At 47.2% G+C, this 25,195-nt stretch overlaps 1 protein-coding gene across 1 annotated transcript in view; it reads left to right on the plus strand.

Moving 5' to 3' along the window:
• The window catches only part of SPRED1 (sprouty related EVH1 domain containing 1), a 99,111-nt gene that overhangs the window by 47,862 nt on the left and 26,054 nt on the right, over nt 1–25,195 (plus strand). The window lies entirely within an intron of this gene.

Consider the following 25,195-nt stretch of genomic DNA (forward strand, 5'->3'; position numbering starts at 1 on the left):
GGCTTCTTTCACTCGTGCTGGCTGCTCTGTTCCCCCCTCCCCCCTGCTACTAAAAAGGATCCTGCCCGATCGTAGAATCCACAGGGAAATGAGAGAGCTCCCAGAAAGGGGGGGGAGACAAGCGGCAAGGAAAGAGGCTTCTTTACTTGTGCTGGCTGCTCTGTTCCCCCCTCCCCCCTGCTACTAAAAAGGATCCTGCCCGATCTAGAATCCACAGGGAAATGAGAGAGCTGCCAGCAAGGGGGGGGGGAGACAAGCGGCAAGGAAAGAAGAAAAGAGGCTTCTTTCACTCAACTTGGCTGCTGTTGCCCTTTTCTCCATTTCAGTGCTAGGGCATCGAGGTCGCCCCACCCACCATCGCCCAGGTCCTCGCTTCTCCCAAACATTTCTTTGCTTACCTGATTTCCAACTCCATCGCGTTTCTTGCCATCGTGTGCAGAGAAACAAAGTTTGTGGGACTAAAAAAAAACTTCAATCAATTACAACTTGGGGAGGGGGAATTGATTGATTGAAAGGAGGTTTTTTTAGTCCCACAAACTTTGTTTTCCTGCATGCTTCAATGCCAGAGTTCCTGACCCAACATTTTGGTTACTAAGCAGGAGCATTGTTAAGTGATACTATATAACACTTTTAATTAAGCGGGTACCTTGAATAAACATAACTTTGAGTTTCAAATAATACTGATTTTGTTGTTGTCTTAGGTGACATCTGTGAAAAAAATTCAGGTGCTGCTCAGGCATAAAAATGCGACGCTCAAATAATATACTTTTCTGCTCACACTGAAAAAAATTAGAGGGAACATTGCCTGGATCATCTAAAAATGGGGGACATAAAATTGTTCTTAAACTGCTGTTAACTTTATACAGTTGATATAAAATATTTTACTACAGTATTTGGTTCAGAATCTTTTTTTTCTAGATTTTCCTCCTTTAAAATTGGGTGCGTCTTATATTCCGGAGCGTCTTATAGGGCGAAAAATACGGTATCTCAATAAATGTATAAAATACATCATAAGATTGCAAAATTTGAAAGAGATGTATTTTTGGTACTGGTCGGCTAGGGAATTCTGGGAGTTGAAGTCCATACATTTTAAAGTTGCCAAGTTTGAAAGACACTGTTTTACACTAATCCTTTTCAGGATAAGGATCATTATACAAACCATAGAAAAAGTGTAAGAAATAGTAAGCAAATAAATTGGAAGCAGACTAAAATATGATAAAATCTAATTAAATCCAGTGCACATTACATTATTCACTATGCTTCTAAACACTTTTTCTGTTTCTGCTTCATGCACCAATTCATACAATGCCTTTAGCCTTTTAAATTTCACGTCTCTTTTTGAGAATCTGTTTCTTTTTCTCTTTCTCTTTCCTTTACAGATTGACTTTGTAATGTACTTCATGCTCTCTTTTTAACCAAAATATCTCAATGTCCTTCTTTCATACTAGTTACTTTTGTATTTAGTCTACATTCATTCAAATCCCATTCATTCCTGACCGTATCTCTTTATTTTGCCATACATATCCTTTTTCAGTTCATAAGGTAAATTCCATTTCAATTCACTGTGCTGTTTCTCCTGACATATCCAGCCCTCATTTCCATGGAACACAATGGTCAGAATTGTGCACCTATATGCATATTTTAATTGCTTCCTGTAAATACAGATCTCTTACAGTACACCAGGTAATAGCAACTGCCTTTTACTGGTATTTAACAGAATAATATATTTTTCCATCTTTAGAAAACATTCTACCCTTGTATAGAATTTTTTCTATTTTTTCTTTTTTGTTGTTGTTTGAGATCCATTATCCTTATTCATACAGTATTCTGTATCTAATGTCACTGCAATCATTTGGGTTCCTAGTCAAGAGTAGTGCATCATTTGCAGCCATTTTCATGTCCTTGACTAATACATTTCTCGAATTATTGCAAGCACTCCATATATGTTTATCAATAAATGCATTAACAACCAAAGGTATATTACATATCCTTGCTTTCTCTGTGTTGAATCATTTACTTTGTTCCTCACATGCTTAACTTCCATCATATATCACTTTTATTACATGCAGTAACCAACATTAAATTCCATATTTGCACATATTTTCTGAAATACATTAATAAGCTTCATTATATACTTTCTTTAAATCAATACATGTATATTTTTTTGCTTTTATTCATTTCTCAATTACTTGGTGAAAAGCAAAAATCTTCACTGCATATACGTTTTTTTTTTTCCAAAATAACATCCTGTTACCTGCTCAGTGTCACTCTGGCAAATGGGCCGCTGTATAAATTAGTTAAATAAATAATAAAGTTTCACTGTACTTCACAAATTTAACTCATCTTGGACCATTGATTTCATTATCTTTTTCTTAGACATTGACAATATTAATAGTGATCTTTTAAATTCTAATTTTCTATATAGCACTGTCATTCCCATATAGAATCTTCCATCTCACTTTAGTTTAATTCCAAATTATTTTGTAATTTAGCAAATCATAGGAGAACTAGCAGATATATCACAATCATGCTCATACTATTATTAAACTCTACAATATAAAAATTAGGTCACAAGTTACTGTTACTGTCAACTCACAATTAGGAGATAGATGATGTGTACTGCCACATTTGATATATTAGCATATAAAATTGTGGGAGTTTTGGGTTGTTTTATTAAACAAAGCATCAAGAGCAGAAAAACATAAGATAAACCAAAATGGAAAATAGGTATGCAAAAATAAAAAATAAAAATACTGTAAAAATTAATAAAAATACTGTATTTATATCTACAGTGTGTGTGTATGTATTGCCATCAGCTTTGCAATTTTAAAAGTTGAGATAATGTCACTTTTAAGAATGTAGATTGTGAAAAAGATTGTAACCAACAAAAATCTTTTTTTTTTCCAGTGAAATAATTTGTGCCAGAAAAATGAAAGGATAAATTACAGGAAATCAGAAAACTAAATGGGTTATTAGTTGCCTGTTTGGTATAGAATTCTTCATTAGTATAATTCAGATATCCATTTCTTACACATGATTATGCTTATAGGTGCAGCTGGATATAACTCTTCACTGATTTGTTGAAAGTTACATTTACATAAGATTATGGTTACAACTCATCCAGAAGGGCAGGGAGCAAGAAACATTTGGCATTTGGAAACTCCCTGGATGGATTACTTTCTTTAAATGTTACCTATAGCTTATACAAGAGGCACCCAGAAAAAGGCAGCTCCCACATAACTGGTAAACGATGAGCTGGGACGTAGTAATCCATGTAATATCTGCCCCCGAGTGCCTATTTTGCCATTTAAATTAAATGTAGAGCTTGTGAAATTGTCTGCTTTATTCATACTCTCAACAGAGCAGCTGCTAAATAATATAGTCTTTGAATGTATAAAGATTTAGTCATAATCATTAGTGTTAAATATCATATTTGCTATTTAAATGTCTGCCAATTCTTAAAATCATGCATGTATGGAGTGGTCTGTAGATACAGCGAAGCAAGGTTGGTTTGTAAGGGTATCAAGCCATTGATACAGAGAGTGGGGTTGCAAACTAGACCTGGGTCCTTTTCTTATACTCCACATTTTTTGATGCCTACTTTTCTGCCCTTTTGTAACAACTGTCAATCCAAAGGCGAGTTAGGGTTTCTTATGTTGTAAGACATCTGTTCCCTGGTTGCCCTTTACAGTTTTGCATAATGTTTCCACCAGCAAAAAGGAATAGAGTAGTTGATAAGAATTTACATTTGAATACCTTCAAAGTGTCATTTTAGGACCTGAAGCAAATTATTCAAGATAAATAATGTTGGTAAAGTTTAGCGTGGGAATGTTGAAATAATTGCTCAGAATAAGCTAAGTCATGAAAAATGAGAGTATTTAGTATGGATGAGAGAAGGAGTTTCAGTGTATTGTCCAGTTCTATATTATAGTATGATTCCCACGAACACACACAAATATCCTTGAAATGTATGATTTTCCTGTACACCGCTTGGAGAGTCCAAGCAATGGGTTAATTCAGTCTGCTTGCCCTTAGGACTGAGGAACTATTTTTCCTTAAGCCACACCTCCTCCTGGTGTGCTCAATCCCCCAGAATTCTTCCTCAGTCAGCCCGTTTGGACGTATTTAGTTAGAGCTCTGAGCTAAATTGATCCTTTTTTTGGCTTGGACTCTCTAATTGCGTTTAAAGTTTTTTCTCTAATATTCCCCAACCTCGTGAGACGTTTCTCTCTTCAATTCTGCGACTTTCTTCAGTAGAATCTGCACTTGAAGGCCAGGAGGTAAGCTGGAAGGTGGTGGGGGGTGCCCCTCAGCCGATCCTCTTGGGACGGCTTCGGAGGCCTGCCGCTTGTCGTTTAAAACGGCGCGGCTGCAGCGGCGAGGTTCCTAAGTCCCCAGGCCCCTCGTTTGTTATTTTAGTCGAAGTTTTTTCGCTCCCCGGCCTGCTAGAGGACCTCTGCCGCAGGGAGGAGTGGGCGATCGTCGCCATTGCGAGGCGCGTTCGCCCCTCGCTCTCCCTTAGCCCCACGCTGTTGCGGCGGCCATTTTTAGGCGCGAAAATAGCGCGCCCAGCCATGGCCGCCATTTTGCATCAGCCTCGTTGTCAGGAGGCCGCTGGAGGTGGCAGGGCCTAGCAAGGGTTTCTCGGGCTAGGATCGCCACCTTCGCCCTTTGTCTATTTTTGTGAGCGGCGCTGGTTCCTGTGCCATTCCAACGGTCATCATACCGGCTCAGGGAGGAGGCCTTAAGTAAGCGCAGGCCTAAAGATTTTTTCTATAGTCACTCTCCTCCCTGCTTCTCCTGCGGAGCCTTGCACCTCGGTGCAGGCCCCAATCCTACCCCTGGGCCTCCGACTGGTGTTAAACATGGGATGATTTCATTGTATTGATTCGATTAATTGTATATATGGCAATTTTAACGATTCAATTCGTTTTGTTTCCCATTACAGCAACCAGTCTATATCTATCCTTCTGCCTTATCATAGCCTTGCTCCATCTTGTGTGGTCATTGACTATGGACCTGCCCAGTCCTCCCGATTCCCAAGACGCTAGGCCGAGCCTCTCGCAGGCCCCTAGCAAGGGTTCCTCCTCTTCGGGGAGTGGGGGTGCGGGCAAGAGTGGTGGGGGTAGCTCTGGGAAACAGCGTTCCAGAACCCCTTCGGTAGCTGAGGCCAAGGATGCTGAAAGGCGCCAGCGGGCCCTTGACAAGCAATTCGAGAAGGCCAGACACCAGGCAGACAGGGTGCAGTCCCTTTCAGGAGCCCCTCCCTCCCGGGAAGATCTCCAGTCGGTCCTCGCCAAGGAGGTGGAATCCCAGGACCTATCCCCTAATAGGTCATTTGCAGAGCCGGCTTCCCCGGCCCCTTCTTGGGCCTGTGAACAGGTTCCTCCCCCTGGGGATGCTAGCATAGACGATATGCAGGGTGAGGCTTCACCCCCCCTAGAAGAGGGCTTGGATCCCGATTCTGACTCTGAGGAGTTATCGCCCCGCATGCAGGAGCTAATGGCCCGCGCCATTGCCAAGGGCATCACGGAGGCCATGAAATTTAAAAGCCCTACCGCAGCGGCCCCTAGGGGTCCCAAACCCGATCAGGCAGCTCCGCCCCCAAGCAAGCGTGCTCGCCATCCTTCCCTGGAATCCTCGGTGGTCAGCGAGACCTCTGCCATTGAGGACCCTGACCCGGAGGTGCTAGGCCTCTCGGACGACGAAGACCTTCCCCCCGAAGCGCCCGCCTTTGCGGGTCTCTTCAAGCCCAGCCTTTTTAAATCGGTCCTTCACAAGGTCAAGGCTGCCACCAGGGTGGGGATCAAGCCCAAGCCGACCGCGCCGGCGGATGATGCCCCTCCGGCTAATCCCAATGCGGTCATGTTTGATGTGCCAGCGCCCCAGCAAGAGCTGGTTCCGGTCCCGGGGCTGTTCCTCGACTTAATCCAGCGCCAGTGGGCTCAGCCTGCCACGCAATCCTCTCCCAGCGGGGTAGATAGGAAGCTTTATACTATGGAGCCAGTGTTGGAGGACCTTCTGGCCCTTCCCACTGTCGACCCGCCCATCGCTGCGCTCACTTCCAACTCCTCTCTACCGGCCGACCTCCTGGAAGGCCTTAAGGCGGAGGACAAGAAGGCGGAAAAGGCGTGCCACAAGACCCATCTGGCGGCTGCCTGGGCCATCAGGGCCTCTTCTTCCGCTTCCTTTTTTAATAGGGCCTCTGTGATCTGGCTGCGCGAGCTCCTAAACAAGCTCCCGGCGGGAGACATCCGTCTCCACCAGGACGTGTCAAAAATAATCGCGGCCTCCCAGTATGCCGCTGACGCGTCCCTCAATGCCACCAAATTTGCCTCCAGGGCCCTCGGTTCTAACATAACTTCCCGTCGACTGATCTGGCTCCGACATTGGCAAGCGGACCAGAAAAACAAATGGAAACTGGCTTCCGCCCCCTTTAAGGGGTCCAAATTGTTTGGCGAGTCCCTGGATCCTCTCCTTATTGAGTCCAAGGACAAGAGGAAGATCCTACCTTCTCTAAACAAAAAGCAGGAACGTAAGGCAGCTCCCTACTCTAGGAGGCAGTCCTTTCGTGCCTCCGAGCCTTCCACCTCTGTCTCTTCCTTCTCTCCCTCTAATAGGTCCTTCGGCCAGCAGGGCGACAGGTCCCAAGACAGAGCGCCCTTTCGGGACAGAGGCAGGCAGCAGTTCGGCTTCCGCAAGTATAACCGCGGTGGGGCCTCTAACAGGCCGTTCCGTAAGTCAAAGTGACTGCCAGGGCTTGGCGCCCATCGGGGGTCGCCTCCAGCTGTTCGCCTCCCATTGGGTCCAGAACACCGAGGATGCTTGGGTTCTGCAGACAGTCAGGGAAGGCCTCTCCCTGGAATTCCTGTCCCTTCCCCCTCGGACCTTCATCCGGTGTCCTGTCCCGTCCTGCCCCCAAAAGAGGCAGCGTATGGACCAGGAAGTCCGTCATCTCCTAGACATCAGGGCCGTGGAACCAGTTCCCCAAGGCGAAGAGGGGAGGGGGTTTTACTCCATCCTCTTCCTGGTGCCAAAGAACTCGGGGGGGTGGAGAGCCATCTTGGACCTCAAGAACCTCAACAGACATATCGCCTACCGGAGGTTCAAGATGCAGTCTCTGCAGACCATTCTGGCGGGGATTCGACAGGGAGATCTTCTCACATCTATAGATCTCAAAGAGGCATACCTTCACATCCCCATCCGTCCTCAGCACAGGAAGTTCCTGCGCTTCTATTATGCGGGTCGCCACTTCCAGTACAAAGCTCTTCCATTCGGCCTCTCGTCCGCTCCTCGGACGTTTACCAAAGTGCTGGCAGTAGTGGCGGCTCAGCTAAGACGCAGGCCCATAAGGCTCCAGTGCTACCTGGACGACATCCTGATCCAGTCGTCGTCCAGGCAGCAGGCCCTTCGAGATCTCCAAACCACTATGAGATCCCTCAGAAACCACGGCTTCACTCTAAACATAGAGAAGAGCCATCTCATTCCAACCAACAGACTTGTACACCTGGGGGCGGTGATAGATACCAACTTGTGCAGGGTTTTCCTTTCCCGAGACAGGTTGACCGGTCTAAGGTCCATGACCCACAAGGTGTTGAGCTTGAGGCAGGCTCCAGTGGTCCTTCTGTCGCAGCTGCTGGGAAAAATGATCTCCTGCATTTCCATCGTGCCGTGGGCCCGCCTGCATTCCAGGTCTCTTCAGTGGCTGCTGCTGCCGCACCAGAGGGCATCCAGGAGCAACTCTACCAGGCCGATTCGAGTTCCCCCGGACGTGAGGAGGTCTCTCCGCTGGTGGGTGTCTCCGGCCATCCTCAAGGGCCACCTGTTCAAGGAGCCCGAGAGGTTGATCATCACCACAGACGCCAGCCTCCGGCTGGGGAGCCCACATGGGGCCCCTGGTTGTTCAGGGCAAGTGGTCCCAAGTGGAAACCAGCTACAGCATCAACCTGCTGGAACTGAGAGCTGCTCGCCTGGCCCTGCGCCATTTCAGCCGGTCCATCCATCGTCAACATGTGCTTCTGATGACGGACAATGTGGCCACCAAGGCCCACATCAACCGCCAGGGCGGCACCAGATCCAGAGCACTGATGAGAGAGGCGGAGTCCCTGGGACGCTGGGCGGAGCGCCATCTGGAATCCCTTCGCTCCGACCATATCTCCGGAGTGGACAACACACAGGCCGACTGGCTGAGCAGGACGACCATAGATCCTGCGGAGTGGAAACTGGACCCTCGCCTGTTCCACCAGATGTCCGACAGATTCGGGACTCCGGCCGTAGACCTGTTTGCGTCCAGGGACAACAAGCAGCTCGACCGCTTCTACTCCCGGTTCTTCACCCCGGGGGCGGAGGGGACAGACGCTCTGCGTTGCAAGTGGCCCCGCGAGCTACTGTATGCCTTCCCTCCCCTGCCTCTCCTTCCTCTATTCATCTCCAAAGTCATCGCAGAGGGAGCAGAGGTCCTTCTCGTGGCCCCGCATTGGCCCCGCAGGTCGTGGTTTGCCGACCTTGTCCACCTGTCAGTGTCTCCTCCGTGGCGCATTCCTCCGGACCAGATCTCCCTCAGCCAGGGGGCCGTGATTCACCCAGAGCCCCAGTGGCTCCAGTTGGCCGTCTGGCACTTGAGGGGGACCAATTAAAAGACCTAGGCCTGTCGGAGGAGGTAGTGAACACCATTCAGGCGGCTAGACGCCCTTCAACCACTAGGATTTATGATGCGTCCTGGGCCGCCTTCGCCAAGTGGTGTGAGGAGCTGCTCATCGAGCCGACGACCGCGCCGGTTCCCAGAGTGCTTGACTTCCTTCAAGCGGGACTCAACAAGGGCCTGGCCCCGACCACCCTTCGACGCCAAGTGGCGGCTTTGTCTACTGTCTGGTCGGGCGACCACCTTTTGCCTCTCAGCAAGATCCCGAAGGTGCGTCTTTTCCTCAAGGGTGCCTCTAACCTTCGCCCTCCCACCGTTCATCGCTACCCTACTTGGCAGCTGTCCGTGGTCCTGCGGGCCCTCTCTGGCCCTCCATTCGAGCCTTTACGCACTACTTCTCTTCGATTCCTGACGCTGAAGACAGCCTTCTTGATTGCCATCACGTCAGCTCGCCGGATTTCGGAGCTGGCGGCTCTCTCTGTTCGCCAGGATCTGTGCGTCATCCACCCTGACAGGGTCATTTTGAGGCTGGACCCGACCTTTACCCCCAAAGTAAACTCATGGTTCCATAGAGCGCAAGACATTGTGTTGCCAAATTTTTGTCCTCATCCGTCGCATCCCAGAGAGCGATCCTGGCACAATCTTGATGTCAGGAGGGCCCTGAAGGTCTACATCGCTCGTACTGCGGAATTCAGGAAGTCAGAGGCTCTTTTCCTCTCCTTCCAGCCTGGTTCCCTAGGGAAGAAGGTCACTTCCTCCACAATTGGCAGGTGGCTTCGCGCTTGTATTGCGACTGCCTATGAAAGTCAATCCAAGGCCGTTCCGCGCGGCATCACTGCACACTCCACACGAAGTGCTGCTACTTCAGCGGCCTGGGCCACCCAGGCCTCGATCCTGGACATCTGCAGGGCCGCTACATGGTCCTCTCCTTCTCCATTTGTGCGACACTATAAACTGGACATTTTCGCCTCGGCGGAGGCGTCCTTCGGCAGGCGTGTGCTCCAGGCGGTTGTGTCAGAGACCGAATCCCGGGAGCCTTCTTCTGCCCACCCAGTTGGACAATAACTTTGGTATGTCCCATTGCTTGGACTCTCCAAGCGGTGTACAGGAAAATGACCATTGGCTTACCTGAAGGGTCCTTTTCTGTACACCGCGGGAGAGTCCAACCCACCCTGGCTCTCAAGGCCGGGATTCGGGTTCCTCGTGTCAACAGTACATCATCTTGGACGCTTCGCTCCGTCCGCACGAACTGACTCCTTCTAAGAATTCTGGGGGATTGAGCACACCAGGAGGAGGTGTGGCTTAAGGAAAAATAGTTCCTCAGTCCTAAGGGCAAGCAGACTGAATTAACCCATTGCTTGGACTCTCCCGCGGTGTACAGAAAAGGACCCTTCAGGTAAGCCAATGGTCATTTTGCTTATTATCCTCCTTCTTCTTTTCATCTTCTGTCTTAAATTTTCCCACATTGTACCCCTTGCTTTCCAACTGAGCAATGCTTTTAGTACTGTTGTTCCAATATAGTCAACAAATGGCATTGCTGCTGCCATCTTTTATGGACTCTTTTATTACCTGAAGAAACAAGGAAATCTGGATTTCAACTATTTTGTCAAAGAAAGCAAAGAAGAGAAGCTACTACCAGAGATCAAACCATAGGAGAATGAAGGAAGGCAAGATTTGGTGAAGCAGTTTGGAGGAGTGAGGAAGAGCAGCTGTTTGTTACTTCTTCTGTAACTAGAGTTGAGCATACAGTTCAGGAAAACAATGGACGTTTGCTGTTCACCAAATGATATTACCACTGTTGGCTAGTTGTGGAGGAAGGAAAAAGTGATAGAATTGGAAAGCCACTATCTATGGTACTTCTATGTAAGGTGTGTCTTTATCCATTATTGAAGATGTACAAATGGGAGAATAAGACGGCAACAATAATCATTCTCCTATCTGAAAATATATTGCCATGTATACGTATACATGGCATGGACTCAAAGGTTCTGAGCAGCTAGAATTTACTTTTTATGATTTCTCACCATTTTTAATAAGTACAACTTTGTTTCTTTCAGTGTAATATATCAACTGCACTATTATGAGAATTTTTTTTTTGTAAAAACTGCTATTGAAACAGTAGTTAAGATTTAGCTAGCAAAAAGTCTTGCTTGTCAGTGAGCCACTATCTTGTCATTGCTGCTGTTCCTTTTGCAATGTGTTCTTGTGTGTGTGTGTGTACACACAAGTGTATATGATTAGCACTGACATCCAGAGCCAGCTGATTTGTTTGTGTCAGGGGGAAAAAAACGCCTGATATCTGAGATCAATGGATCGGGCTGATTCCCTTCCGCATATCTTTTGAGATATTAAGAAAAGAAATAAAAGTCTTTGACAAGTATTCTAATTAACAAACAAACTTTAATAAAAGTAAATAAAAGTAAAATAAACTAATTGTTACATTTTGATAATGAAAGCTCCGTCTGCCAGCTCTGCTTGGCAGCCGGACAAAAAAGAAAGGAATTTTGGAATGTGTAACGCATGCGCAATAAATCACTTTCAGATAAGAACTTTTATGACCTGCGCAATAACTCTTTCTTAGTTTAACTCTTGAGTGTCAATTCATTCAGTTCAGGCCTAGCAAACTTTTTAACATCGTGACACCCCTTCTTTTGCTAGTCTGGGCTGACGTCATCAAATCATCAATTAAGGCACATCTTCTTTCGCAGATACTCGTGTTGATTTGCGGCAAGTGGTTTGTTAAGCATGTCTGCAATCTGATCATGTGTAGAAACATATTGCAATTTAACAAAACCTTGCTTAACTAATTGCTTTGTGTTTTGATAACGAATGTCAATGTGCCTGGACCTAGAACCTGTAAAATGTGACTCAGAAATATAAACCACAGATACATTATCTTCCATCACGGTAATTGGTCGAATCGGACGTGTCCAGATATCTGTGATCAAAGCATCAAACCACGTTAGAGAATTACAAGCATCTGAAACACAAGCATATTCAGCTTCAGTAGATGAACATGAAACAAAACTCTGTTTTCTCACTTGCCAGTAAACAGGACAACCATTTAGGAACATCATGTAACCAGAAGTGCTTTTGCGTGACTTCTTGTCACTCGCCCAGTCGGAATCAGCAAAACAAATCAACTTTGGTTGATCAGCGTGTGTTGGTTCTAGCAATAACTTCATGTGTTTAGTGTGTTTTAGGTATTTCAACAACTTCTTAATGCATGACCAGTGAAATTGTGTTGCCTTACCTACGTGTCGTGATAAAAGATTAACACTAAGTGCGATGTCAGGTCTGGTCCAACTACTAATGTATAATAGTGAACCAATGACTGAACGATAAAGTGTTTGATCCTCGAACTCAGGACTTGGTTCATGTGTTAAGTTGTGAAAATCTGTTTGCATGAGTGTCTTTGTTGTGCTAGCATCTTTCATGTTGCAATGATGTAGAATGTGGTCAATTTTCTCTTCTTGTGAAAGACTAAACCCCTTCTGTGTCTTTTCAATTTGAACACCTAAATAAGTGCTAATGTGTCCTAAAGATTTTAGTGTGAAGTATCTCTGCAAACTTTTAGCAAAAATCTCACTCATTTTCTTATTTGGACCAATATAAACAATATCATCAACATAAACAAGAATTACCTCATATGCATTGTTAGATCTTTTTGTGAACACGCATTCATCAGTTTCGGACTTAATAAAGCCCATTGAATTTAGTTTGTCAGTAAGACATAAATACCACATTAAACCTGACTGTTTCAGACCATAAAGACTTTTGTTCAGGAACCAGGTATCCCCTTCTTGCTTTCGGAATCCTGGAGGGCTTCTCACGTAGATCTCTTCATCTAGGTCTGCATGTAGATAAGCTGTGTCCACATCAAATTGAAAAACTTCTAAACCAAGAATAGTTGCAGTGGTTAAGGCAATTTTTACATTTTCAGTTCTGACTGTTGGTGAGTAAGTGTTTGTGTAGTCCTCAGGATAACGTTGAGCGAAACCCTGAGCTACAAGTCTGGCTTTGTATAAAGACTCACCATTTGGTTTCTTCTTGATTCTGTAGACCCATCGGGTGCCAATGACTTTCTTGTTTGCTGGAGGTTTTGCAGGTGTGAATACATTAAGTTTCTTTAAACTGTCCATTTCATCCTGCATTGCATCATACCACTTGTCTTGTTCTGAATCAGGAAGCTGTTTGATTTGTGTGAATGTCTCTGGAGGAAGAGTAACGTTGCAAATCAAAGGTACTGGTGTTTTTGTCAGTTGCCATGAATAACGTTGTGGAGGGATTCCTTTTGTGGCCCTCTTGGAGCATCTAGGAGCAACAGACCAGTCTTCTTCTTCTTCATCATCATCATCCTCGTCCTCACGTTCGTCGCTAGCATCAGCATCCGCGGCTTGCGAAGATGGAACATCAGTTTGTGAAGAACTGGTAGAAGGAATATCTGCCTGCGAATTGTCATCAGGCTGCGTGGCATCTGGAACACCATCTCTAGGAAAATAAACTTCAGGATCATTGGAATGAATCCTGGACCAGTCAATGTCTTCCTCAAAATTAGCAGATTGTGAAATGACAATCACATGTTTAGTATCAATGAATTTGTACCATTTTGAATTATCATCAATACCCATAAATCTTAGTCTCTTTGCTACTATACCTCCCTTTCTTCTTTGACTTAAGGGAGTGTTCACCATAGCATATGAACCAAAAATATGGAGGTTCTTGAGATCGGGCTTGTAGCCATACAGCATGTAGAAAGGAGTTTGATTGATTACACTGCTCCAAGTACGGTTGACAATGTAATTTGCATATTTGATTGCTTCACCCCAGTATGCGTTACTGAGATTGGCATCTTCTAGAAGACAACGCATCATGGTTTGTAGAACCCCTTGTCTTCTTTCTACGACTCCGTTATGAGCCGGTGTATATGGAGCAGATGTCTGATGAAGAATTCCATTCTTACGCATCCAGTCCTGGAAACGCTGAGACATGAATTCTGCACCACGGTCACTCTGGATTCTGGCGATGCGAACTTGGTATTGTGTAGAAACAAACGCTGCAAAGTCTTTAAAGATCTAAAAGGTCTCAGATTTCTCTCTCATAGGATATACAAATCCATATCTAGAATGATTATCTACAATTGTTAAAAAATACTTTCTGCCACCAAGTGTTGGTGGGAAAGGACCCACTATGTCAGTGTGTACCAAATCAAAAATGCGTGTTGACAGGCGTGTAGTGTGTTTGGGAATTGCAGCCACCTTGGATTTAGCCTTTTTGCAAATCGCACAATCCAAAAACACCTTACACCCCTTTAGATCCAAACCTTTTGCGAACTCCGGCATCTTTCTAAGAACACGGAAACTGGCATGTCCCAATCTTCTGTGCCACTTGTGAATACACCTGGAATGCAAAGGTTTACCAGTTAGTGAATTCTCAACATTAACAGTTTCATGAGGACCCTCAGGCTTGCTCTGAGCAATCTGTTTCTGTTTTCTTTGTTTGTTGGCTTTAGGAGCCTTTGGCACAGTAACGTTTTCTCTCTCTGGGACAACTCTCTCTGGGTCTGCGTTGTGCCTTTTTGGAGTTTGCATACTTGCCCGTGCTTGCCCTTTAGGCTTTGGCTTTAAGTAAAAAAACCACCAATCAGCATGGTTTCAGCAACAATATCTCCATCTTTAACCAAGTAACTTGCTTTTTCGAGGTGGTGAACCTGGAACTTTAAATCTCTAGACAAGTGACTTTGACTAAGCAAATTACTGGTTGCTGAAGGTATGTAATAAACATCAGGGATGTGTGTATCGAGCTCTTCAATGTAAACAGTTCCTTTTCCCATGACCTTGCAAGTGTGGTTGGTGAAGGAATACAGTTCTCGATACTCGGGCTCTGGTTCGCCCATCTCTGTGAAAAGTTCCCTTCTGTGGGTAACGTGCACAGCTGCTCCACTATCTAGAGTCCACAAAAGACGTCTGTCAAACTTTGGATCAGGTTGTGGAACGTTGGTTATGGCCAATGTCACAAGTGGAGCTTGTGAATCACGCCTTGGACCACGACGGCCTTGTCTTCCGCCTCTACCTCTGCCTCTGGAGTCTGTTCCTCTGGGCTGGTACGTGGCAGGAGCTGGAACTCATTGGGGACAATCCCGGGTGTCATGTCCCACACGGTTGCAGGTGTAGCATTTTGGCATCCTTGGAGCGTAGCCTCTTCCTCGGAAGGGACGTCTGGCTGGAGCCTTTGATGCTGGAGGTCGTTGCAGATGTGGTGTAGCTAACCTGATAGCTTCGTCTTCCACTAAAAGTCTGCAAACGTGGTTAACTGTGCGTTGAGCAATAGGCACGTAGTTAATCTTTGCAACAGCATCTTTCCATTCATAATTCAATGAGTTAATGATGATGCTAATCATTTGGATATCATTGATTACATGGCCATTTTGTCTCAATTCACTTCTCATTCTTTTCAGTTTGGTCAAATGTCCACCAATTCGTTCACCAGGTTTCAACTTCGAACCATGGAACTCAGACATGAGCAAACATGAAGATTCAATTGAAACGGGCCTGTAGCAATCTTCCAAAATAGCCCAAATTTCTTGGGCAGTTGCATCAGGTGGAAAGATACCTTGGATCTCAATTTCCATTGACATGAGCAAAGTCGTGATTGCTCTGTTTTCGAGGTCTCTCATTGCAGGTGTCCAGGGCTGAGGAGGAGGATTAAAAATCATGGAATGTGTGCCTTCTCTTCGAAGCAAGAGCGCAATTTCACTGACCCAGGCTTTATAATTCTCTCCTGACTCCTTTAATTTGGACTCACCAGTCAAGGGGGTGACTGTGAATACCTGCTGAGGAATGTGCATCGGAACAATTTGTTGTTCTGGTTGCAAAGCTGGTTGTTGAACCAGGGGATGCTGGGGTTGCATCATTGGCCTTTGCGTGGCAACATCAAATTGGCTTCCTCGAATTCGCCTTTGGCTTTGCCTTTTTCCATCTAGGGAGGATTCGGCACCACCAGGTGGTGTTGAAGACTTAACCTTTGGAGGCAAAATTTTGGCTTCTAAAGGACTCATAGCTAATTCTTTAAAACTGTCACAAAGCTGCATCATCTTTTGCTGTAATAATTTTTCTCCGCCAGCAGATGGCAGTGCAGCCTCACTTTTTGGCTGCAGTCGTCTATACGTATGCGGAAGTTCAGTTGACTCAAAGGGACCACGTGACCTCGGTGACGTGTACATGTCTCTTTGTTCTAATTGACCAATGAACTCTGTGGGGTGTGTCTTAGGCTGTTGTTTTGAAGACAAGATGGCGTCCTCAGACATTTTGGGAGTGGGAGAGCTCCTCCTACTTCGCTTTATCTCCTCAAAGCACATTCTCGCGTCCCTAGCATATTTTTCAAAACGTTCTAATTGATCAAGATAGCTTTGCATTTCTTGCTCATCATTTGGGGAGGATTCATAAAGTCTGCTTTCTGCGTGGGAGGATTTTTTTTCTGCCGGCAGTTGCCATTCATCAATTGTTTGATAATCTGCGAGGGTCTGGGAATGGAGTGGCTCTGGCAGAGTGGGAAGTTTTGGCTTGGCCCCCAAAAATTCATAATCTCCTGGAGATATTTTAGAAGGAGGAACCACTGACCTCGTTTCGTGGATGTCGCATCCTGTAGCTCCTTCCCCCACATCTGGCTTGGCACCTGAAGGAATTTGTTGTTCCTCTGTGTCTGAGGGAATGGATTCTTTGTCAGAAGAAGCTGATCCGTCTGTGCTTGCCCCATCTTTCTTTTTCTTTTTTTTCTTTTTCTCCGACATTGCTAATTAGGCTTAGTCGGTTATCTTTAGATAGCATGAAGGGAAAATACAGCCATAAATTTTAGCCATCTCAGCTGGTATCATCAAAACCTTCCTCTGCTACCAAGTTGTCAGGGGAAAAAAAACGCCTGATATCTGAGATCAATGGATCGGGCTGATTCCCTTCCGCATATCTTTTGAGATATTAAGAAAAGAAATAAAAGTCTTTGACAAGTATTCTAATTAACAAACAAACTTTAATAAAAGTAAATAAAAGTAAAATAAACTAATTGTTACATTTTGATAATGAAAGCTCCGTCTGCCAGCTCTGCTTGGCAGCCGGACAAAAAAGAAAGGAATTTTGGAATGTGTAACGCATGCGCAATAAATCACTTTCAGATAAGAACTTTTATGACCTGCGCAATAACTCTTTCTTAGTTTAACTCTTGAGTGTCAATTCATTCAGTTCAGGCCTAGCAAACTTTTTAACATCGTGACAGTTTGGTTGGGGGGAGGCTGTCCTAAATCACTAATTATAGGTCAGACTTAAAAACTCACCAGGTAGCCCTGCCTTTGGTGTTTTTTAGGAGTTGTCCTGTCATTCAGTGTGGATGAACCGGTTTCCATACTTTTATTTTATCCTACTTCTACTCTTCAGCCCTGAAAAGCCTTTTTGACTGGTTAACTCAGTTTCTTCCAGCCCACCAGATACATTGAACTCCCCATCTCAGAATTCCTGGCCATCCTGGTCACTAGGTTCAGGAGTTTAATTGAAGATGCTTAAAATCATGAGTTGAAACCTCTGATGGTAAAGTGGAGTGCATTTAAAAGGAAGACAACAAGGAGCGGTTGTACATCACTTGATTTTTGAACCTTTAAAACCTCTTAGCATTAATGGCATTATTAAACATTTTCTTGCTGTAATGCACTCCTGAAATGAAGAATAGAACTTAACTTGAAACAAACATACATTAAAGGGTACAGGTTCCCCTCGCACATGTGCTAGTCATTCCCGACTCTAGGGGGTGGTGCTCATCTCTGTTTGAAAGCCAAAGAGCCAGCGCTGTCCGAATACCTCTCCGTGATTATGTGGCCGGCATGACTAAATGCCAAAGGCACACGGAATGTTGTTAACTTCACACCGAAGATGGTTCCTATTTTTCTGCTTGCATTTTTACATGTTTTCGAACTGCTAGGTTGGAAGAAACTGGGACAAGTAAAGGGAGCTCACTCCCTTACGCAGCGCTAGGGATTTGAACCGCTGAACTGCCGACCTTTCTGATCGACAAGCTCAGCATCTTAGTCACTGAGCCACTGCATCCCACTAAATATACATTAGGAAGTGTTTTGATGTATACTGACTGTCTCTCTGACTGTTGTGGGGTAGCAAGACAGAGGTCTAGTTCAGAAAAGCAATGCATTGGAATTTAAGTAGGGGAAGAGAGTTCTGTGGTGTGAGCTCATTGCATCTAGAAAGCACAAGATTATGCAAGTAAAATCTTTTGATTTATTTTGCTTTAGTCGATGGTACTTGTGACAAAATACTAGGTGTACTTTCATGAATGAGAATACTTGCTTGACATGTTTTTGACGAACAATCTGCCCGGTATCTTGAAAAGCGATAGCACTGAGGAAATGAGTTTCACTTTGGAATGACAGAGACTATTTCTGGACTTGTTTACCCAGCTTGTTTAGACCTCTGTTGGAATGTAAAGCAGTTTTTTTTTTCACTCTTTCTTCACAAAGCACCCTTGACATAATTGCACACTTCCTCCTTCATTATACTTCCCTTCTGAGATCTGGCTCCAGCCAGTCTAGTTTGAACAATTACCTTCTACTCTAACCTGGACAGGTCTGCTGCTGTTTTAAGCTATGTAAACATTGCCGGATAGTTCCTTTTATATGAAGCATTAAGTAGGCACGCAGGTTTCAGTATTTTAGATTGTCACATGCTATTGCTTTTAAAGTGATGCTTACTTTGCTATCCAATTTTATAATGAGTCAGTTTGTTGCCTGTTGCATATCTTATTTTCTGTTGCCTTTGTTTAATCAATGCAGATTAGCATATTCAGACAATGAAAAAAGCTTTTGAAACTTTTACCATTTAGGGCTTCCAGAATAAGGATTTGAGAAGTAGAGAGACAATTTTTAAATGTCATTGCTTGGTATCACACTTCTTCCATAATTTAGTGTGCAATGACTATGGAAATTTAGCACAATCGTTTTTAGCAAGGAAAAAGGGAGACAAAAAAGATTGAAAATACTGAACTGAACAGGTAACCCTGGGCCCAGTTTTTCTTGCCTTAATCTATGTCACAGATGACAAAAATCTTTGCATTTCTCCTTGAAAGACAGGAGATCAGTGAATGACACTAAAAGTTGGATAGATTAATCAGGGTTGTTGTTGAAAACCATCACATTTTTTTTTTCTGTAATTGCTCATTCTGGATGCTTTCTACATATATCGAGGGAGGGGTTTTAGTCTAAAATTGAAGAGGACCTAACAGTATTCTGTAGAAAGAAAAGCAGCTTGGGAACAGAACAGTGTGAAACAAAAGCAATTGATGGAAATTGAGTATGGCTGGGAAATGGTTTGGATTTGATTCTGAAATGGTGTCCATGCAAGGGCATAAATATAACATCGTCTACAACTTAAAGCAATTACATCACATAGCAGGTCCATAATAAAGAAACCCTGTTGTGTTTGCATAGATACAAAAAAGTAGAAAACCTGGGTTGGTTTAAATGAATAGAACACATTCACTGATTTTTTCTGAAATTAATTTTTTAGGGGAAAAACCTTTTAATATACAGCATGAAGAACATTAACAGAGATATTAGAAAGCAAAGCCTATCAAATCAAGGGTTTGTTTGCAATGACGGCTAACCAGATATGTATTTAGAGTTATTTGTGCTTACAGATAGTCATTAACTTACAATCATTCATTTAACAGCAGTCTGAAATTATAATGGTCTGAACCTCTGCAACAGTCTTTCCATTCTCAAAGAGCTGCCTACCGGAAGATCGAGCTGAAATCCTTCTGCTGGCAGCTTTCATTCTGCCCACTTAATGACTTGGGATTCACTTAATGCACACAACTGGGAATGCCGAGGGTTGTGGTTTTTGAACAAAGTAGTCATGTGGCATTTTGTTTAACTATTGCTTCTCTCCACGGTCAAGATTCTGATCCCAGATGTCATAAGATGAGGACTACTTTTATTTCTATTCTGCATTTAATTCATGAGCTCAAGGTGACATATATAGCTTTCCCTTTTCCTGTGCACCGCTTGGAGAGTCCAAGCAATGGGTTAATTCAGTCTGGTTGCCCTTGGATACTGAGGAACTTTTTTTCTCCCTTTAACCACACCTCCTCGTGTGATTACTGCCAGAATTAATTCCTCAGTGCCCAGATCGGATGCATATTTGAGTTCAGGCTATTAATCTTTGGCTTGGACTCTCCTAAATTTTTAGAAAACCTTTTCCTCTTTAAAACGAACCTTTCTCCTTGCCTTTTGTTCTTCTGCAATCAACATCAAGCTATCTCGGAGGCCAGGAGGTAAGCGTGTGTGGGGGAGTTTTTTTTCCACAGCCTCGCACTCGTGCAGGCTTTGAAACTTGCCGCTTGCTCCTAGAGCGCGGCAGCAGCGGCGAGGGGGTTTTTTTCTTTTGTTTTTTGGCTCGGTTCCCTCCCCGGTTGTTATTTTCCGGCCTAGTTTTTTTGACTTCCCTGCGTTTTTTTCCACCCCTCAGCCGCCGCGGAGTAACGAGTGGCCCGGATTGATCCTGGCTGCCGCTTTCCTCTCCGCCCAGCTCCTCGCTGTTGCGGCGGCCATTTTTAGGCGCGAAAAGTTCGCGCCTTTAATTTCAGGCCTCTGCCGCTCAGCCACGCTCATGCAGGAGGCCGCCTGGTGGCTACAGGGCCTCGCCGGGCCTGCCCAGCGGACCCTCGGCCACCACTCACTGGACATCAGCGGCGCTGGTAATTTGGCCACCACGTGTCCTTTGCACCGGCACAGGGAAGAATTTTTTCTCTATCCTTAAGATCTGGCCAGGCCTTCCCTTTTTTTTTAAAGCCTCTAGTCTCCTGGCCTACTGACTTCCCTGTCTCTCCTGCAGGGGTTACTGCAGCCTGAGCTGCGGGCCCACCTCATAGCTCAACCTCCTGGGTGTCCTCCTCTCATTTGGCTACTAGTGTTAGGCTGAAATGGATTTATTGACTCTTCCTATGCCTGCATTATTAATCATGATTGTCTTTTTTATGCTTTTCAGTGTAGCCAGTCGAATTCCGCTGCAGCCTACCCGCTTGCCTGTGTTTTTCTGCATCATCCTTGTGCGGTCATTGGCATGGAGCTGCCTCCTCCATCAGGTTCCCTTGAGGCTAGATCCGGCCCCTCTCAGGCCCCTAGCAAGGATCCCCCTTCCAGTAGGGGTGGGAGTGTGGGCAAGGGCGACTCAGGGGCCACCAATAAGCACCCTGTCAAGGCCCCGTCTGCAGCCGAAACCAAGGACGCTGAGAGGCGCCAGCGGGCCCTTAATAAACAATTTGAGAAGGCCCGGTGCCAGGCTGGGACAGGGTCCCCCCCAGAGGTGGCCCCCGTTCCCCCATCCAGAGGTGATATCTTGGCGTTGCTGAATGAGGAGGTAGAGTCTCAGGATCTGTCCCCGGACAGATCACTGGTGGAACCAGTTTCTCCTGCCCCGTCCTGGTCATATGAACAGGACCCAGTCCCAGAGGGTCACACCAGGGCTCCCCCGGCTGGGGGCTCCCACTACCATCTCCAGGACCCCAGGGACCCGGAATCAGACTCTGATCAGGAGTCCGAGCTGTCACTGCGCGTGCAGGCCTTGGTCGATCGTGCTATCACCAGAGGCATTGCTGAGGGCCTCCAAAAGCGCTCCCCTCCCCCTTCGGGGCCAGGGGCCACTCCCCGGGGCCCGGCGGCCCCTCCTCCAGCCAAGCGTGCCCGCCATCCGTCCCTTGAGTCATCTGTGGTCAGCGAAACCTCCGCCATCGAGGACGCTGACCAGGACGGCCTGGAGCTATCTGAAGATGAGGGCCTCCCCCGGATGCCCCTTCTTTTTCCAGACTTTTCAAACCTACTCTCTTTAAGTCCATTCTCCGCAAGGCCAAACTAGCTACCAGGGTAGGGATTAAACCTAAGCCGGCCCAACCTTCGGCCGATGCTGTTCCCGAAAACCCCAATGCGGCCATGTTCGACATCCCGGCCCCCCAACAAGAGCTGGTCCCAGTTCCAGGCTTATTCCTGGACGTAATCCAACGCCAGTGGGCCCAACCAGCCACCTTGTTTTCCCCCAGCGGGGCAGACAAGAAACTTTACTCTATGGACCCCACCTTGGAAGACCTTTTGGTTCTCCCAGCCGTGGAACCACCTATCACTGCCCTCACCTCCAACTCCTCCCTTCCAGCAGACCTGCTGGATGGGCTCAAGGCGGAGGATAAGAAGGTGGAGAGGGTATGCCATAAGGCCCACCTGGCGGCTGCCTGGGCCATCAAAGCCTCCTCTTCCGCCTCCTTTTTTAACAGGGCCTCCGTTACATGGCTAAGGGAACTGTTGGCCAAACTCCCGGCAGGAGACTTGCGCCTCCGCCAGGATATTTCAAAAATAATTGCGGCCTCCCAATATGCGGCGGACGCATCCCTTAACGCCTCTAAATTTGCTTCTAGAGCCTTGGCGGCCAACGTCACCTCACGCCGCCTGCTCTGGCTCCGCCACTGGCAGGCGGACCAGAAGCATAAATGGAAGCTGGCCTCAGCCCCCTTTAAGGGCGCCAAATTATTTGGGGAGGCGCTTGAGCCTCTCCTCATTGAATCCAAAGATAAAATAAAGATTTTACCTTCCACCACTAAGAAACAGGACCGCAAGTCCGCTCCATACCCCAGGAGGCAGCCCTTTCATGCCTCTGAACCCTCTACCTCTTCTTCCTTCTCCCCGTCCTACCGACCGGCCGGTCAGTCAGGGGACAGGTTCCAGGACAGATCCTCCTTTAAGGACAGAGGTAGACAACAATTCGGCTTCCGTAAATCCAACCGCGGAGGTGCCTCTAACAGGCCCTTCCGCAAATCTAAGTGACTGCCCGGGCCTGTCACCCATAGGGGGGCGCCTCCAGCTGTTCGCCCACCATTGGGCCCAGACCACGGAGGACGCCTGGGTCCTCCAGATTGTAAGGGAGGGCCTATCCCTAGAATTCCTATCCCCCCCTCCCCGGAACTTCATCCGGTGCCCCACTCCTTCCTGTCCTCTGAAGAGGGAGCTTATGAACCAGGAGATTCTTCATCTCCTGGAGATAGACGCGATAGAGCAGGTCCCCCCCGACCAGGAGGGGAGGGGGTTCTACTCCATCCTCTTCCTGGTACCAAAGAACTCGGGGGGCTGGAGGGCCATCTTGGACCTAAAGAACCTCAACAGGCACATCGCCTACCGGAGGTTCAAGATGCAGTCCCTCCAGTCCATCCTGTCGGGGATCCGTCAGGGAGACCTCCTTACCTCTATCGACCTCAAGGAGGCTTACCTACACATCCCCATCCGTCCCCAGCACAGGAGGTTCCTGCGCTTCTTTTATGCCGGCAGGCATTTTCAATACCGGGCCCTCCCCTTCGGCCTGTCGTCGGCCCCCAGGACCTTCACCAAGGTCCTGGCGGTTGTAGCAGCCCAACTGAGGCGCAGACCCATAAGGCTCCAGTGCTACCTGGACGACATCCTGATCCAGTCGTCGTCCAGGCAGCAGGCCTTGCGGGACCTCCGCATCACAATGAGAACCCTGAGGAGCCACTGTTTTTCCCTAAATCTGAAGAAAAGCCATCTGGTTCCCACCACCAGACTTATCCACCTGGGGGCGGTCATAGACACTTCCCTGTGCAGGGTCTTCCTATCCCAGGACAGGCTAGACAGCTTAGTGGCCATGACCCGCAAGGTGATGCTCGCGAGACAGGTCCCGATCGTCCTCCTGTCACAGCTGTTGGGAAAAATGATCTCTTCCATCTCGATCATCCCATGGGCTCGCCTTCACTCCAGAGCTCTCCAATGGCTCCTCCTTCCTCACCAGAGGGCCTCAAGGAGCAACTCGAATCGACTGGTGAGCGTTCCCCCAGCAGTGAAGAGATCGCTCCGATGGTGGATGTCCCCTGCACTCCTCAAGGGCCACCTGTTCAAGGAGCCCAACCGGTTAGTGATCACCACAGACGCAAGCCTCGCCGGCTGGGGGGCACACATGGGTCATCTAGTGGTGCAAGGCAAATGGTCACTCGCAGAGAGCTCCTGCAGCATCAATCTTCTGGAACTGCGTGCGGCCCGCCTGGCACTCCGACATTTTCACCAGGACATTCACCATCAACATGTCCTATTGATGACGGACAATGTGGCCACCAAGGCTCACATAAACCGCCAGGGGGGCACCAGATCCAAGACATTGATGAAGGAAGCGGAATCCCTGGGGCGCTGGGCGGAGAGGCATCTGGCATCTCTTCGTTCCGACCATATTTCGGGAGTCGACAACACCCAGGCGGACTGGCTGAGCAGGACCACCATAGACCCGGCAGAGTGGAAACTGGATCCGGCTCTGTTTCGCCAGCTGTCCCGCAGGTTCGGCACTCCCACGGTCGACCTATTCGCATCCAGGGAAAATGCTCAACTTCACCGCTATTTCTCCCGCTTCCAGTCCCCGGGGGCGGAAGGGACGGATGCCCTTCGCTCCCCTTGGCCCCGGGGCCTACTTTATGCCTTTCCTCCTCTGCCCCTGATTCCACAAGTCATCCACAAGATCATCGCGGAGGAGGCGGAGGTACTCCTCGTGGGCCTTCGAGCCCCTCAGCACTACGTCACTACGTCATCTCACACTCAAGACGGCATTCCTCATCGCCGTGACGTCAGCTCGTCGTATATCAGACCTGGCAGCCCTGTCGGTTCGCCAGGACCTATGTACCGTCCACCCAGACAGGGTGGTGTTGAGACTGGACCCTACCTTTATTCCAAAGGTTAATACTTGGTTCCATAGAACGCAAGAAATTGTAATTCCTGATTTCTGTCCGCGACCGTCACATCCCAGGGAACGACTGGCACATGCTGGATGTGAGAAGGGCGCTGAAAACATACATCGCCCGCACCTCCGAATTCCGGAAGTCGGAGTCCTTGTTCGTGTCATTTCATCCAGGTTCCCTGGGCAAGAAAGTCTCCTCTTCCACTGTTGGCAGGTGGCTGCGCGCCTGCATCGCCTTGGCCTACGAAAGCCAGTCCAGGTCGGTGCCACAAGGCATCACTGCACACTCCACTCGCAGCGCGGCCACCACGGCGGCCTGGGCCACCCAGGCATCAATCCTAGACATTTGTAAGGCGGCTACGTGGTCTTCCCCGTCGCCCTTCATCCGTCATTACAAACTGGACATTTACGCCTCGGCTGAGGCGTCCTTTGGCAGGAGGGTGCTTCAAGGGGTTGTGTCTTCGACCGAATCCCAGGACTCTGCTTCTGCCCACCCAACCGGACAATAACTTGGGTATGTCCCATTGCTTGGACTCTCCAAGCGGTGCACAGGAAAATGACCATTGGCTTACCTGAAGGGTCCTTTTCTGTGCACCGCGGGAGAGTCCAACCCACCCTGGTCTTCGGCCCGGGGATTCGTTCCTCTTTTCAACTAAAGACATCTTGGACGCCTTCGCTCCATCCTCTCGACAGATTGACTTTTTCGGCATTAATTCTGGCAGTAATCACACGAGGAGGTGTGGTTAAAGGGAGAAAAAAAGTTCCTCAGTATCCAAGGGCAACCAGACTG

Source organism: Natrix helvetica (assembly GCF_964273705.1).
Source record: "Natrix helvetica genome assembly, chromosome: 1".
NCBI lineage: Eukaryota > Metazoa > Chordata > Lepidosauria > Squamata > Natricidae > Natrix > Natrix helvetica.